A 16601-nucleotide genomic window follows, 5' to 3' on the forward strand; every position below is an offset into this window, starting at 1 on the left:
CTGGGGGAAAGGAAAAAAAAATTTAAACAAAAATTTGGGGACAGCGGAAAAAAAAAAAACCCCCCCCTCAGATTTGGTCTCCAACATGGCTTTCAGGTTTTCCCATTTGGTTTCCAGTTTCTCTTCGGCAATTGCGATCTGTATTTCGGTTGGAGTTTGCCCACGCAGCGGAGTTTAGCGGAGTTTGCCCCGCAGAAAAAAATCCTCGGCCCTGGGTTCTCATATTACGTTCCGATCGCCTGGTATGAGCGAAGACCTACGAAAAACAATCATTTTAGTCCTAGATCCAACACAATGGCAGCCTTCAATGAAAGAGCAAAACTCGTGACCTCCTATCTTCTCAATTATTGCAGTTTTACGGTGAAGAAGGGAAACAGGAGTTAGAAGGATAGAACATTGGCGATCCAAGCTATCGTAATAGACCCAATCGCCGCAGACGTCTTCTGTATAATGCAGTCTCATATAATCGCCCCGATCGCAAGATACCTTTTTGAAGTGACAGAGGCGATAGAAACGATTGGGGCAATTATTATATTTATATAAGAACCAGCCCTAAGGAAGCTATGGCTGTATTTGCAAAATGGTTATACCACACTACAGATTTGGTTATAGACAACTTAAAGCAGACCTTCTCACTATTTCATTTTTTATTTACGTTACAATGTCTCTGGATACAGCCTAATAAGGACGCTAATCTAAGCATCAACTAACTTATCCTTAGGGCTAATCTTTCAATGTATTATGAAACATGCTGACTGTAGATATGTTTGTAGAGTTTGATCTCGTCTAGACAGCGTACATCTTAAACACTAATTACGTTCGGCTATACTTCACTTAGATTTTCTGCCGCCACGAGCAAGTCATTTGCGAAAGACTAACATCCTACATAGGGGGCCTTAATGCTAAAGAATCTTGGCCATGGTTAAGTGCGGGGCTGAGGTACTAGGATTAGATAAGTCTTAACCCTTGTAAGTCAGTCAGTGTCGGAAATCACAAGACTAACGCTACAAACATATCCACAGCACGGAGTATCAGTAACAAAAACTTCAAATCTAGGTTTCGTAAAAAGCTTATTGAATAAACTTACAACTCAACGGTACTTGTTGAATACTGAGGTATCACCCTCATAAAATAAGACTTACTTACTTACGTACTTACTTACTTAATTACTTACGTACTTACTTACTTACTTACTTACTTACTTACTTACTTACTTACTTACTTACTTACTTACTTACTTACTTACTTACTTACTTACTTAAAATGTAAAAAATCAGCTGCAGGACATTGAAGTAAACATTACAACTGAATTTACTACAGCACCTTAGTATGATCGAGCTCTAACCAACTAAAACTACAAACTACTGCTTAAACTGCTACTGAAAGTATATGGCTAACTTTCCCATTACAGTGGAAATCATTTAAATGTCTTAAACGTGCTTAGTATCGTCACAATCCAATTGCAATCTGGTTTCTTTATCAGTTAAAAAACTCGCTCAGTTCAAAGTACAAACAATGGAATAATCCAATTACAAGAATTAGTTTTGTATCCGGCTCAATTGTTTTATTTTTACCTTAATCTGATTGATAATATTATGACACAGTAAATTCAAACTCCCAATTCCTACCATATACCAGTGTATACAGATACGTTCCTAAATAAGATCTGTTTTATAAATATTGGAATATCACTTAATACTTGTCCTAGAAAAAGCAGAAGTTCAACTTCTACTGAGTAAAAACAAAGTGTATTGAACCTTTACTTGATAAAGTTATTCTAGTAACACAACTATTACTGGAATCTTAGTATTACGGACTAAAAATCAAAATATAATAAATGGCAGTTTTTTGGTTAAAAATGTTATACCGTTTACATGTGACTCGATATCGTTTTGTTGCTGCCTAATAATTATGTTTTCTATCTCTAAGAAAGGTTTTGCTCTAATTTTATTTTAACACCGATTCAACGCGATTTGTTCGAAATTTGGCTGTTGTTGCTGTATAAAGTATTTGTCGAAGACCGCGCGGTCAATATTATAGCTTACTAATGTTAATTACGTATACACAAACACCCCTTAGCTAACTGATGTCTCTTTAAATTTACAATCTCATGTTCAGAGGAATTGATAGAAGTTACAACAATACAAAGACAGTGGAATTAACTTTGAGAGCATCCCAGAGAGATCGGAGATCGGTTTCACGGGGCAGACCAGACAAATTCAAATATTTTAAGGTCGTATTGACCTTCAGAGCCTCAGAGATACACTGGATTCCAATATCACCGACGCTGTTGCAGCTCAAATCCAAATCTGTCAAAGTGGTATTTACTTTCAGAGTCTCGGAGATGAACTGACAGTCGGAATCTCCGATCTTGCGTTTACCTTCTCCGATCGTAACATTTTCCAGCTCCAAACGAGCCAAGTTGGAGTTCTGGGAATTAACTGTTAGGTCTTCAAAGAGGAAACGCAAGTCAGTTAGATGGTTGGAACTCAATTTCAAATGAGTTAAGGCTGTAGTGCTAGTAAGGACCCCTAGTGGAAGATTGAAATCGGGGTCCATTCTCTCCAATTCGAGTTCCTTTAGGGTTTTATTAACCCTTAGGGCTTCAAAGAAACCTTGAACATCAGAAGGCGAAAAAGGATTTCGACTCAGTTTCAAACTAGTCAAGGTAGCGTTCACCATAAGGGCCTCAGACAACTGACACAAAGGAACACGTCTATTTAAGTGAATAACAATTTTTTTTCTCAATGCCATCCCAGGAGGTAAAGGTAGGAGTAAGATCCAGGCTGGACAAGGTGGTATTGCCTATAAGGGCATCGAAGAGACAGGCAGCACCACGCTCATCAACTGCGGTGAATGCCAGATTCAGGTCAGTTAAAGTGTTATTGCTCTGAAGGGCCTCAGAGAGGAAGAGTGCACCTGCACCACCAATCTTATTATTACCTATATCTAGAGATGTTAGGGTGTGGTTGGCAGCAAGAGCGTCACAAATGTGCTGAGTACCAGTCGCACCAATCGCATTACGACTTGCAACTAAAGTAGTCAGGGTGTTGTTGCGAGCAAGGGATTTAGAGATGTTCTGGGCACCAGCGTCACCAATTCCATTATCACTTAAATCTAATTTTGTCAACCTGGCATTGACTTGAAGGGCATCAGAAAGAGCATGGGCACCTTCGGCACCGAAACCGTTGGCACTGGCATTTAAAGAAGTCAGAGTACTATTCATTTCAAGAGACAAAGAGATAGATTTAGCACCGAGGAGACCGAATACCATTCCTATTTAAATTCAAAGTTGTCAAACTGGTATTAGTTTTAAGGCATTCTGAGAGATAATAGGCGCCAACATTATCAATCTTGTTCTCTGCCAAATTCAAGTTTGTCAGGGTGGTGTTTACTTTCAGACACTCAGAGAGAGAAAATAGACCATAGTCGCTCTTAGTTTCATCCATCTTAGAAAATTCGTCAAGCCTTTTCAGAGCCTCAGGAATAGAACGAGCGATGTTGACATTCAATGTATGCAAGGGATTATTGATATCTCCCGTGGACGAGAGCGACTTTCTTCCCTTGGTTCACCAATCGTGTTTGCGCACAAATTCAAAGTAGTCAGAGCAGCATTGCTTTTTAGAGCCTCAGAAAGAGACTGGATTCCTGCTGCACTAATCTCGTTTTTACTTAAATCTAAGCTGGTCAAGGTGGTGTTGATTTGAAGTGCATCAGAGAGAGCTTCGGCACCAGGTGAACCAATCTTGTTTCCACTTAGATCCAAATTGGTCAGAGTGCTGTTGACCTTCAGAGCGCCAGATAGAGCTTTCACTCCCGAAAGTTCGATCTCGTTGTAGCCCAAAAGCAAAGTACTCAGTGTGGTATTGGATTTAAGGGCTTCGAAAAAAGGCCCTGCAAGACCTTGGATAAGCGGGCAAGAGCAGCGGCAAACATTGCCTTTGTACCATGAGCTCTTGAATACGTTTGATTTCAGCAGATCTTTATAATTATGACCGAAAAGGCTTCCTAGAGTAAATGTTTCAAGTTCAAGGGAGGAACCTAATGTTTCAGTTAGTTTGGAATTAAACTTATCGTTAGAGTCACTATCATATTTTCTACATTCTGAAGAGAGCAGCAAAAGTCCCTGGAGCTCCTTGATTTCTTCAGCATTTCCAAGTCGCAGTGAATTTATACGTGAGCAGAAGCCCTTGACAAGATCCAAAGCTTTTTCTTCGGATAGCAAGCTAAGAATTCCACTCATGTACAAAAACACTTGCTTCAGCGCAGGTTTGTTGAAATAACTTTGATCAGCGATTATGGAGTTCAAGTCGATCTCGTCGCTGAGGATTTGAGAGGCGAGAAAGAAGCCTGCAAAGAACTGCTCAAACCCATACCACAAGCGCGGCCTTCTTGTACTTGCTGCAGTCTGGGCTGATATGAACCCGAACTCGGGTAAGTCTCCTATGTTAGCAGACACTTCGTTCTCCTCAAATTCTGCGTCTCCTTTACGCTGGTAGTTAAAAGCTATGAGCCCCAGATGCGCCAGTTGGTCTTTGTAAACCTCAATGGGATCTTTACTGCTGCTCGACTTGCCCTTTATGCCTTGAAATCTTCTCAAGGCGCAACGTACAATCTCTGTGTACAGCTGGGTACTGCTTCTAGGGAAAACGCCATTCAGGTCTTTGCAAAGAAGGCAGAGGAGTGCTGTGTATACAGGATTTCCGGGAACCACTTCTTTCCGCAAGCTGTCAAACTTGTCAAGCACCTCAGTTAGCTTCTCAGCCAAATGTTTTTGGTCTTCAAAGTACCTGGAAATGAACGTCTTTGCGTCTTGTTCAGTGAATCCCACTATTTCCAACCAAGTGTAACAGTACTCTCTCATTTTCGCTGCCGTCGCTTGGTCGGCGGTAAGCAGAAAGTGGCATTGTGGCAATTCACTTGAAACCAGTTGGGAAACCAACTGCAGCTTTTCTGGGGGCATGTCATCGACTCCATCGAGTATCAGCAAAATTTTGGACTGATTTTCTCGGATAAACTTGAAGAACATTTCCTTAGCTTGCTCGTCAACATCTTCAGGAAGAAGTTGAGCATCGATTGCTTTCCAAATGTCCAGTGAAATATCTCGACATTGCAGTGACAGGAGGACCTGTACTTGAGGAAGAGATCTCTGTAATTCTTCTTGCCTTCTAGCCCAGTCGTAGGCAAGTTTTTGACAGTAGGTTGTCTTTCCTATGCCAGGTTTTCCCTCTATTAGCACAGTCCTTGGTTTTTGACCAGACTTGTGTGCGTTGAAGACATCTGTCAAATGTATGGTTTTCTTGGTGGGTTTTGCCCCTGTCTTTTTAACGATCCTTAGCTTGGTGAAAAGACTCTCTAGATGAAAGTTAAACTCCTTGCACCATGCAGGGGAACGCAGGTGGTCCACATTATTCATGTAACCTTGGCGAATCTTTTGTACGACTTCGGTAGGAAAGTACTTAATATCTAAAAACGAAAAGAAATAGAATGATCTGTCAAATCACCGTCCGACAGCTGCACACACTCATAAATAATATAAGTAAATAATCACTGGCAAATGGTTTCGGCAATAACAACACTGAGAAAACAAAACCTGTGTTGCTAAATTTCTTTGGTACGTCCATCGCGGTTTTCCTAGTAAACAAACAGCTTTGCGAGGGTCGTGGGGGGAGGGGTACTCCCTTATAAGGGCTTAATGGGGACGTGCAGCCCGATAGGGTATGGTTTTCAGCCTTTTTTGTCTTGAACGGGGTATATATTTTACCCCTTTTGTCTTAAACGGGGTATCTTTACATGGACCAATGTCAAACAGGATAGGCTTATATGCCTGCAGAGGTGTAAATTTATACAAACTTAGCGACAAGCCGAATTTTAAAAAAATTCTTCCGTATTACTGACTTACATTGATTTTGGCATTGATACTTAGCTTAATTCACGACTTCTACAAATTAAGCCAGTGGGTACTTGTATCAGGGGGGGGGGGGGGGCCCGAAAAGACAGAGAAGAGCCGCCCCCCAAGTCCAGCAGCCCCCCACCGGAAAACGCTCCGCCGTCCCTGTTTATGTCTTAGACGGGGTATCAAAAGTAGGCATTCTGTCTTAAACAGGGTTGGAAAATCAGAGGCTCGTGTCTTGAACAGAGTCAGGGTTTAGGAGGCCGGGCTGCACCTGCCTACCCGAGATTATGTCGAGTACCCCCCCCCCCCAAGGGCGAGGGTCTTGTGCAAATAGTAAGCCATGCAATTTTGTAGCTTGTGAACAGCCTTCCTAGTGGGGCATAGGGCGAAAAAATTGGGGAAAGAAGGGAGCCAAGCATAATATACATATAAATCTTTATTTATACTCGAATTATCTAACGTAAGTATCTTCGAGAAATTAAATTATATCGCCATTCTCGAATCGCTTGGTGAGGGGCGTCGCCGTTCTCGGATCGCGTCGCTCGCCAATTTCTTTTCGCCCTATGCCCCACTGGGGAGCCTGTTAACAGGCTAGCCAGTTGATCCCGAAACGGAATATGACAAACTAACCTTTCTTTGGAGCGACTATTGCAGTCAAATCATCAACCTGTTTCTTGACCTTCTCGAGTTCAGTTTCCACTTCTGACAACTTATCTTTCATGTTGTCGTCGTCCATCTTCCACTGCTTGAGAAGCTCTTTATAATGATCTTCCACATCTGGGTCCATGCATTCGGTCTCGAGTGTATCAATAGCTACTCCATACTGTACTCCTCCTAAACGCACCAGTGTGTCCCGGATGTCTTGCCAATATTGGTTGAAGGTTACATCATCGACAGACGCTTGCTCGGCATGTCCATAAATGGTGTTCCTAAAATACTTGACGCGGGCAATGTCAGCCTCGCGACTCGTGTCTCCAGGAGAAGGAAGTGTGTCCCAGCCAGTCACTGGAGGAGTTAATCCGCAGATGTTCCTCAGCAGGACTACTGTTAAAGTGATGTCAAAACTTGCAGAGGAAACAGAAGCGGGAGTGACAGGATATAGTTTACTCCACTGTATTGGATTAACGATTCTCTTCATCCTAAGTGACTGTATGACGGGCTTACTTCGCGTTAAAACCAGTTGAAGATTTGCTGGTGCGTAGATGCTGTCGAATGTATCCCTCAAAGCTTGGGAACCAACGTCAACCAACACACGACACAATCTAGCAAAGTTGGTTGTTTTCTTAGTGGATGCCACTAACGGTGGACCAGAAGCCATTGTTTATAGCAGACCAGTGTTGTTTTCCAGTCAACCTAAAATTTGAAACGCAGTTTGAATAATTAGCATACATTGAAATTCTCGCGTTGTTTTTGTATCAGGCACCCGAACGCAAGCGTTCTTTCCTTTTATGAGTACTTTATTTTTTTTGGAACGTTGCAACTTACCAAAATCGTGGCAATGTACGTCAAAACAGGAAAAAAAAATCTCACAAGATTTGAACTCGCCTAGGCTAGGCTTTTGGTTGAAATACTTGACAGTCGAGGTTGTGATGAACATCTGGAGAGTATGACCCGAGGTGTACCGCATAATAGGCATATGCGTCATCCTGACCTCGGAAAAAAAAAGCGTTTTTTGAGAATGACCAGAAAAATCTCATGAAAAATTTCGGACAAGAATTCGGCGAAGAAAAGTTGGAGCGAAAGAAAGGTGGCCCTGGGGGAAAAAGAGTCTAACATGGTCTAACATCAGTTCCAAACAGCTCTCTGAATGCTGCCTCCTGATTGGGCAGAAAAAAGTCCTTTGTATTATTCTGCCCAATTGTTTTCAATTTTTCTGATGAATGTTTTTGAAAATCGAAGAAAACTGAGTTTTGAACCAACAGCAATAAGGTAATAAAACGCTCGCCGTTTCCCCAGAACATGTGGTGATGTTATATTCTCTTTAATAATATCCAAATATTTGAATATTTTGTTACAGAAGGCCCTTTAATGCCTTTGTTTACGTCTTAAAAATTTATTCTCCGAAATAAAACACTGTCAAAATTCTCGGAAACTCTATTGTTTACCATTGTTTATCGAGCCAAATGCATTAAAAATAGCCTTGAACCACGTGGTGAACTTGGCCAGTATTTGAAGATTAATTGCATAAAGCGAGTTGTAATGAAATAGAGTCCAGGCGAATTTAAAGATTCGGTAACGCTTTGGCTTGAAATAGCTAGCGAATTAGCCAGTTTAGGTCAGTTTACTGATTCCATCAGTACACTGATTTCTTTTCACACATGGCTAGACATTAAAAACTAAAGCGGTATAAAAAATCGAAGTTTCCGCTTTAATTTCCCGCCACACAGTAAATTAATGTATTACCAAAAAAACGTTACATAATTAGACATAAATTACAAACCGTAAAAAAACATAACTAATAGAAAACTTTAATCTCGGACATTTGACTTCAAAAACACAGCAAAATGAGACCAACAGGGATTCTAACTAAATGAAACTCTTTGTTCTTGAAAACATTTTCTGTTTGGCCTGTCAATTGCAAATTTTCGTCAAAAAATTGGTCATGGGTGGAAGAACAAGCGCCAACCGCCAAACTGTACTGATTACTCAAAACTGTTGAAAATAATTACGTTTGCTTTTTTACCGAAATGAAAGAGCAATCATTGTATCTTAATAATTCGTTGTATTAAAGGGAGCGTCTAACTCGCATATTATTTTTTTTTCCACTGTCGTCAAACCCGGCCCCGCAGTTGCGATTTCGCTAGTGAGTCAATTAGCGAAACAGTTAAATTGATACACTATAGAAGTAAGCTTATATTTCGGATTTCTTGCAGTTCTTGGTTTTTTACAAACATAAATTACACGCTGGGGACTTGACTGACTTTAAGGTAGCCGAACAAACTGAAACTACAGACCTTTTATCTCCAAATCACTTTGTCAAGGCTGAGTCCACCATCATCGCAGCAGTTATGCATAATACAATGATCACAGACAGACAGACAGCAAGATATCAGTTGTACACACAAAGAATATTTTGGGTGCGCCAGATGACGTCACACTTATTACAAAGGTGACCGAACGACTGCATTCTCGTCCATTGGGCCGCTTGTCCTTCTTAGCCTACGAAGCCTGTGCACGAGAAGATTAGTGGCTCTGGCCTGGGGCCAGATTTAATTGGAAAGATTTAATTATATGGCTTTTATTATAAGGCTTATCTTCTGAAAAAGAAAAACATACAAAAACCTTTTTTGATGTAGGGGACCACGCAACGAAGAATAAAACATCTTGGCTTGTCTGTTGCAGAATCTCTTGTTTATGAAATACTCGTACCAGACGTCACTCTAAGTGTTAACAAAATTAGATTGATTGCAAGGTTGGTACAACGGCAGGAGGGAAAGATTTATTGGCTACATAAATCCTGCCCTCCTACCGTTGTACCAGCCTTGAAAGTAATCTGGTTTATCATCTGGCTCCCTGTGATTTGACCTGTCTGGTATTGAAATGAAAATGGAAAATTTGGGGATTAACAATCGGATTTAGAAACACGAGATCTTTGTTTACCTCAGTTCGTGATCAGGTGTTGGATTCTAGCCATCAATGATCATGATCAAGTCCTATCTTGCATATCACAGAATGACCAGATTTGAAAATTGTGCCGACTTTATATTACCAAAATTGATGAGATCATTGCTACATCGAGCCTACGTCGAGCCGAGCCGTCGTAGCTTTATAAAAGTACTACAGAATAACTAACACCAGAAAATTGAGAAAACAAGATTAGAATATCCTCTTGCGCAAACTGTTCCATTGTAATCTTAAACTGTTTTCGTTCATCTTGTCATACTCTTATCTCCACGTTCATCTGGATGTACGCCAGATTCTCTCTATTATGACATTTCATACAAAACGACACGGGCATTATTAATCATTTTCAGTCGAGGCAAAATAAGGCTCAAACATCACCAGCGAAATCTCTGTCGAGGCCAGTTTCAGTATTCATCATGGAGCGAGAGGTAAAAGAACAAAAGACAAAAAGACCGCTTCTCGGAGATTCTCCGTTGCATGTTATATGCAGCAGTGGTTGTTTTTCTCGTGTCGTGCAACGCCTTCTTGTTTTTTGAACAACAACAAATGAAACAGAGATTGGCTGCAATGGATGCCAAAATGATTACAGAGGAGACGCTAAAGAAGTTCTTTTCTGCAAGTCAACTCTATAGTGATACAGGTGAACGGATTGATGCAAAAGCTTTGCTTGTGAGGAAGAAGAGAGTGGCTTTGAGTCTTGAAAGCCTCGAGAAACGACTGAAAGTTCTAGAATTCAGGTGAGATTCCTTTAATCTTTTCAGGCTACCTTCCTGTTTATCTTACACTGACATCATGCACAGAAGATTAATAACCTACCCTTTTGTGCCATTCATGACGGTCATCCTGATTAACGAAAGCGAGTTTAATTATATTGGATAGGTGCCATCTTAAATGGAAATACATTCGTTTCATGTCAACAAAAAGAGGTTCTTTCGGGTTCTTTAAGTATTTGAGCTTATTAGTAATGTTATCGCTAAGTAGCATAGGTTGCGATATTCTTTGTTACCCTCGATGATCAAAATGTAACCAGATGTGCAGGACGTAGGAGCTAATAATCACAGGGTGTGCCCTCTCTCCTGCACACTCCTTTAGGGGGGGAAGGGGAAGAAGGGGGGGAGGGAGGGGGGGGAAAAGAGGAAAAAAAAAAAAAAAAAAAAAAAGGAGGAGAGGGGGGGGGGGGAGCGAAGCCTTTCCTTTTCCCTTCCCAGTGTCCCCGCGCGCTTTCGTTTCGATTCTCTCCAGGCTCCGCGCGCTTACTTTTCATCCCTCCCCATTTCCCAGCCCAAACGGAACGCGAAAGAGGCCTCTGCTGAGGAGAGAGGGGTGTGCCTTATCACGTGAATTTGCCTCTTTTGTGCCTCGTTTCCACTTGTATTTCTTTTTCACCAATCCAAGGGCAAAAGTGAAGCCTGGAAGGAAGGTGATCAGAGACAAACGCGCAGCACTTTTAAAGGGTGTGTAGTGGTAAGGGGAGAGAGGGAGGGTACTTTTAGTCCCGACGGCAGTACTGCCCAAGAATTCCTAATATAAAATTAAAGAAGAATGTTGTAAGTCGATGCAATAACCTTGTGATCTATTTATACATTTCCATAAGCCTGGTTTTCACTAGCGACGCAAGCACGAGAAAAGGAAAAAAATTCGACCGTTGTGATTGTGCTTGCCGTAAACACAAGCACAAGCATCAAAATTCAATGCGTTTGTGCTTTTGCTTGCGTCGAAGCCGTTTTCACGGTGAATTAAGAGCTGTTATCCTTGTGCTTGCGTCGCTAGTGAAAACCAGGCTTTAAGACGCATGTTACTCGCTAAGAAGAAAAGTGGATCTACTGATTCATTTGTAAAATTCTTAGTCCTTATCAATCTTCAGAAGTCCGTGTTAATAAGATAATAAATTGAATTTGCAGGGTCCCAAGGGAGGGGGGATGAAAGGAGCCCAGGAACCCTGACATTTTCGCTGTGGAGCCTGGAGCCCCATTATTTTGGTACTTGGAGCCCTTTTGCTCCAGAACGTAGAACCTGCATGAGAATGTTCTTCACAGAGCCCAGAGCCCTGGAGCCCGGATATGTTGCGCCTGGAGCCCTTGAGCCCTTAACCCTTCTGGGACCCTGAATTTTGATTTTCAATTAATAAGATCAGGTTATTATCTCGTTTAACCTACCTTATTATAGGAATTTAACGATACATGTAATTAACGCGAATTTCAAAAAATCGCGTTAATTACATGTACCTTAATTTACGTCATTGTAAATTAAAAGCACACTATTTTTCAGCAATTGTTATTTTAATACACCTTTATTTCCGGAAAAGTTATGTTTAAACGACATCTACTTCTCCGTGAAGGCTGCAGGAATAACAGAGGCAGCGGAAAGCACGAGGACGGGATGTACTCCATCCCTGGATCCATTCATTTAATATTAGTCACTATTTGGTCTGTTTAAGTATCTTTGTTGTGTATAGTTAGTTAGTTCTCTTCGCGCCATGAGGCGCATAAGGCTGTAACTGTCTGTCAGAATTAAACCTCAGGTTCTGTTGTTGGACGTTGTTGTTTTGTCTTTAAAATAGCGTAGTTTGCTATAAAAATTACTACGCATCAAATTCGCGTTAATTAACTGCATGTAAGCACACACCACACGAGAATTCGCGTTAATTAAATGCATGTTAACATAAATGTGCGACAATTCGCGTTAATTTTATTACGCGTACATTTTGTTCGCGTTGTTAAAATGCTTCGTTATATTCCTATAATAAGGTATCTTCTTGAATTGCATTTTAATTTGAAAAATTTAAGCATTAACTACTACTGGATCGATACTGTAAATATTCTCAACAAGACGTTCATTTGTTTGAGGCTCTGTTTCTTTATTTTTTTCAGGGCTCACCGGGAAAACAAATCCACTCCTAGAGAAGAGTTACGAACAAGAGAATCATGTAAAGGTTCGTTAGATAATGCTTTTTATTATGTTTTCATGTAGCAACTTAAAGGAGCAATGTCACGAAAGTTTAAGTCATTTTTGTGATTACTTCCAAATGGAAGGAAACCTTAAAATAATAGTTTTCTAACGTAGAGAAACAACAAAGAAATAATAAAAATGCGAAATAACCGAGTGTAGTTTTAACTGACGAAGATTAGAACGGATCATGAACAACGAACTTGAAAAACCTTGCCAGTCTTTTCAAGATGCGTTGTCTGTGACGCAGCTCATTTAAGCTTTTTTCAAAACCGACCAAAACTTTGAACTGTACGCGTATTTGCCATACTCAATTAGCCAGTTTTATAAGACATCGTTAAAGGGAATACTTGCGTTGTGACCCGCTTATGGCCGTAGACACAGAAAAAACAAAGATGGACAGTTGCATTTATAGAAGAAACACTGAAAGTGATTAATGAATCATTTCATATACATTACATCAGATGAAACACTGATCACAATGACTAATTTTCACAGGACGGGACGGGCGGGACGGCAGGGATGGTCCCGCGGGACCCCCGGGACCACCAGGGATACCAGGACAACCAGGAACACCAGGAACAACTGGGATACCAGGAACAACTGGAATACCAGGAACACCAGGTTAGAAAGCAAGAAGTATCATTATCTGGAAAGTGTCAAAAGATAGTTTTATTTTCTGCAAAACGTTGATTTTGTAGTTAGTCAAAGATAACTTCTTTGATAATTTAAGGTTCAGATGTTTTAACTGAGTTTTTTTATTTTTGTTTTAGGATTATAAAAAATTTTTTTTTTGTTTTATTTTTTTTTATTTTTTAGATTAGGTTTAAAAAATAAAAAAAAAATTTTTTTTTTGTTGTTGTGTTTTAGATACAATTTTATTAGGGGGGGGTGTTTTTTTTTGGGGGGTGGGACAACTGAACTTTACCTTCCATGATATTGTATGCTTGGGTAGCAAGGTAAAGAATTTGCATCTTTGATATGGGTTTTCCACTGTTCGCACAGGTCGTGACAGCAGAGAAGGTAGAAAAGGGCTTGCTGGAGCAAAAGGTACATTCTTTTTAATGACACAATTTATTACTTCAATTTATTACTTCTTTATTACAGGGAATATGAACAACAGTAATTTTAAATTCTGTAGGAGATGTTGGTCCAAGTGGGAAGTCTGGTACTCAAGGACCCACTGGAGCCAAAGGACAAAAGGGACAAGAAGGACAGGGGCTGTCTGGTGTCAAGTACGTGCGCTGGGGCCGGACAAGCTGCGGTGGAAATGCTCAGGTTGTGTACGCAGGTGGGTGCATATGTTAGCCAGGGGAATGTGACACAGTAGGGCATCTCAGATAGCGTGCATTAAAAGATTCATTCGTCGTGCGCTTTTTTGTTGCCAGATTTCCCCCCCCCCCCCCCGTGAATTTACGCCAAGGATTGCAATCTTGTTATATGACACTGGGCCAATCTCAATTGACTTTGCATTTAGCTTAGTTTATCGGTAGCGGTATTTAAAACTAAGGTCCCGTCCACATTAACTCGGATAAATTTGAAAACGAAACGCAGCATCGGCCCTAGATGAATGACTTGACTTACTTGACTTATGGCCATAAGCCCTAAGTGGGCAAAGGGCCGGACATTCTCCTTCGCCATGCTGCACGGTCGCGGGCAGCCACCACTGCCTCGTTCCACGAGCCGAAACCCAAAGCCGCTCTTTCTCTTTCAGCAGTTCTTCGCCAAGTCTCCTTCGGTCTGCCACGACTTCGCCTTCCCTCCGGGGCCCATGTTAATGCCGTCTTGGGATGTTTGCTTGGATCCTAGATGAATGAAGAACAACGAAAATTCGCAGGATGCGGAACTTAATGATTTCACGTTTGCTTAGAGAACGGGGAAAGAAATGTGGTTTGATTCGCATATGATAATTTATTGCCTTGTTTGTATAAGTTCCAATTGCAATGTGCAGTTCTTTTGTAAGAAAAAGTTATAACAAGGCACTGACAAACCAAACTATGAGGCCATAAAGCATGCATATTGGAGGGCAGAAGCAGAGGTCAAAAGCTGATAGTTTTCTGTTAAAAAAAAATGTGTTAAACACAAAGTTGACGCATTTGGCAGTGGTTGGCTTGGCGAGAACCGTGAGCATGCACGCAATGTATTTGTACCCTGTGAGAGTTAAAAGTTTGCTAACATGCGTTTTGTTTTCTTCTGATGAGCCACCCAGGGTTCATAGCAAGCGGTCGACACGATCATCCAGGCGGAGGAGGGAACCACATCTGCTTACCAAACCAACCCAAATATGGAAAATACACTGACAATTTCGAAGGCACTGGAGCCATATATGGCGCAGAGTATAAAGTGAGCTCATTCAATCCCTTTAAACAAAATGTTCACAATCATGATGCTCCCTGTGTCGTTTGCTATGTCGAGTCACGTGGCACCCAGCTGATGATACCCGCAAGGGATGACTGTCCTAATGGTTGGACCGAAGAGTATCATGGGTACTTAATGACTGAACATTACGGACACACAATTTCTCGTGATTTCATTTGTGTCGATTGGGATGCAGAGTCAGTTCCTGGAAGTCACGCGAGCCGCAATGGTGCACTATTGTACCTGGTTCAGGCAAATTGTGGATATTTCTCAACATGTCCACCCTATTTTGAGGGCCGAGAGCTCACATGCGCTGTTTGCACAAAATAAGTTTTCGTTGAAAATAGACGAACAACACATAAGAGATCAAAATAATGAAAGGAAAATTTGTACAAACAGCAGCGAAGTGAAGCCGGATCTTGGCTTAGATCAGGATCAGCAATATAAAGTAAAAAGATACACTAAATGCAAGGCTGATCGGACAGCTAAAAAGGCTTAATAAATTTTATTGCCCAATATTTCGGTTAGACAAAACTCAACTTTATCAATGGCTGAAAAAGGTTAGTTTTGTCTAACCGAAATATTGGGCAATAAAATTTATTTAGTCTTTTTAATTAGCTGTCCTGAATTTCAGACATCCCTCTGTGCTCGCCTCCTCGCCAGAAGAGACGTCTGAACACATTTGGCTCTAATGCCGTCCGGTGACGTCACTACCCGAAAACCGGGTAGTGATTCTGATTGGTTGATTTAAAAATATTTTGCATAATTATGTGAAATTATGACTGAATTTTACCGCGCGAGGATTGTAATTTGAAAACGTTTGCAAAGAGTTTCGAAAGAGTTCACCTTCCCAGAAATGAATTTATTCGTCATTTACCTTGAGTTTATTACTTTATTAGTTTACCTACGGATGAAGAATAGTAATGGAAACCGGTAGGTTTTAAGTTGGCGGCATTCGTCGCTCCGACATGCACTGTTTTGCCAAATTTATACGTAAGCTTATTCTTTTGTTGCCAACAAAGCCGCTCGACGCTTATGTCCTGCAGCCTCGATGAGCCAGTGATTTCTGAACTCAGTGCCCACGGTCAAGAAGGATATTTTTGTATTGAATTCCGTTTCTTGATGCCTATGTAACCGTCTAAATTGATTCATTTAAGTACTCACAAGTGTGTTGTATTTGTCCGCTGCATATTATATTTTGATAGCTAGATAAAGCAAATCAGTTCAGATTAAATCGGTTCCGTAGAAGAATATAGCCTGTAGTCGATTAAAATCTCATTCATTTGTCTCAAGTCTTCAATAGTTTACTATCCAAACAATTTGTTACCCTGTAATCCTTTATTGAAGCGATTTTTCTTTCACAATTTCATGGCCTCGACAGAAACTTTTCCGCATGAATTAAAACCAAAGTGTAGTGACGTCACCGGACGGCATTAGAGCCAAATGTGTTCAGACGTCTCTTCTGGCGAGGAGGCGAGCACAGAGGGATGTCTGAAATTCAGGCTACCTTGCATTTAGTGTATCGAACAACACATACCAGTACAGGTCTTTTATTCTGTTATTTGTCTCCTTCATGATTATGATGAAAATAACCATTAGGGACAAAGGCAAACTTCACTTCTTAATTTTTGCCTGTTCCAGGCTTTCGATTGGTAGTGGCGAACGAAAACAGCGGAGCGGGAGCGGGAGCGAGGGAGGTCTGGTAAAGTGCCGAGTGGGCCGAAGGGGCCTCTCTCCGCCTTGACTCTCCGCCACCCCCTCAACAAAGAAAGGTTTG

The 16601-nt window shown here is 41.0% G+C and overlaps 1 protein-coding gene and 2 pseudogenes across 3 annotated transcripts in view; 2 read left to right on the forward strand and 1 right to left on the reverse strand.

Moving 5' to 3' along the window:
* Positions 1-16601, forward strand: part of LOC144651190 (5-oxoprolinase-like) — a 197323-nt gene that overhangs the window by 174324 nt on the left and 6398 nt on the right. The window lies entirely within an intron of this gene.
* On the reverse strand, positions 632-9234 carry LOC144649169 (uncharacterized; annotated as a pseudogene). The gene is made up of 3 exons (XR_013569847.1): positions 8851-9234; positions 6527-7249; positions 632-5466 (listed from the first exon to the last, which is right to left on the reverse strand). The product of XR_013569847.1 is annotated as an uncharacterized LOC144649169 (transcript).
* LOC144649171 (uncharacterized) lies at positions 9937-15237 on the forward strand (annotated as a pseudogene). The gene is made up of 6 exons (XR_013569849.1): positions 9937-10257; positions 12391-12452; positions 12965-13090; positions 13472-13516; positions 13608-13757; positions 14676-15237. The product of XR_013569849.1 is annotated as an uncharacterized LOC144649171 (transcript).

Source organism: Oculina patagonica, chromosome 4 (genome assembly GCF_052425735.1).
Source record: "Oculina patagonica isolate OP01 chromosome 4, crgOcupat, whole genome shotgun sequence".
Classification (NCBI taxonomy): domain Eukaryota; kingdom Metazoa; phylum Cnidaria; class Anthozoa; order Scleractinia; family Oculinidae; genus Oculina; species Oculina patagonica.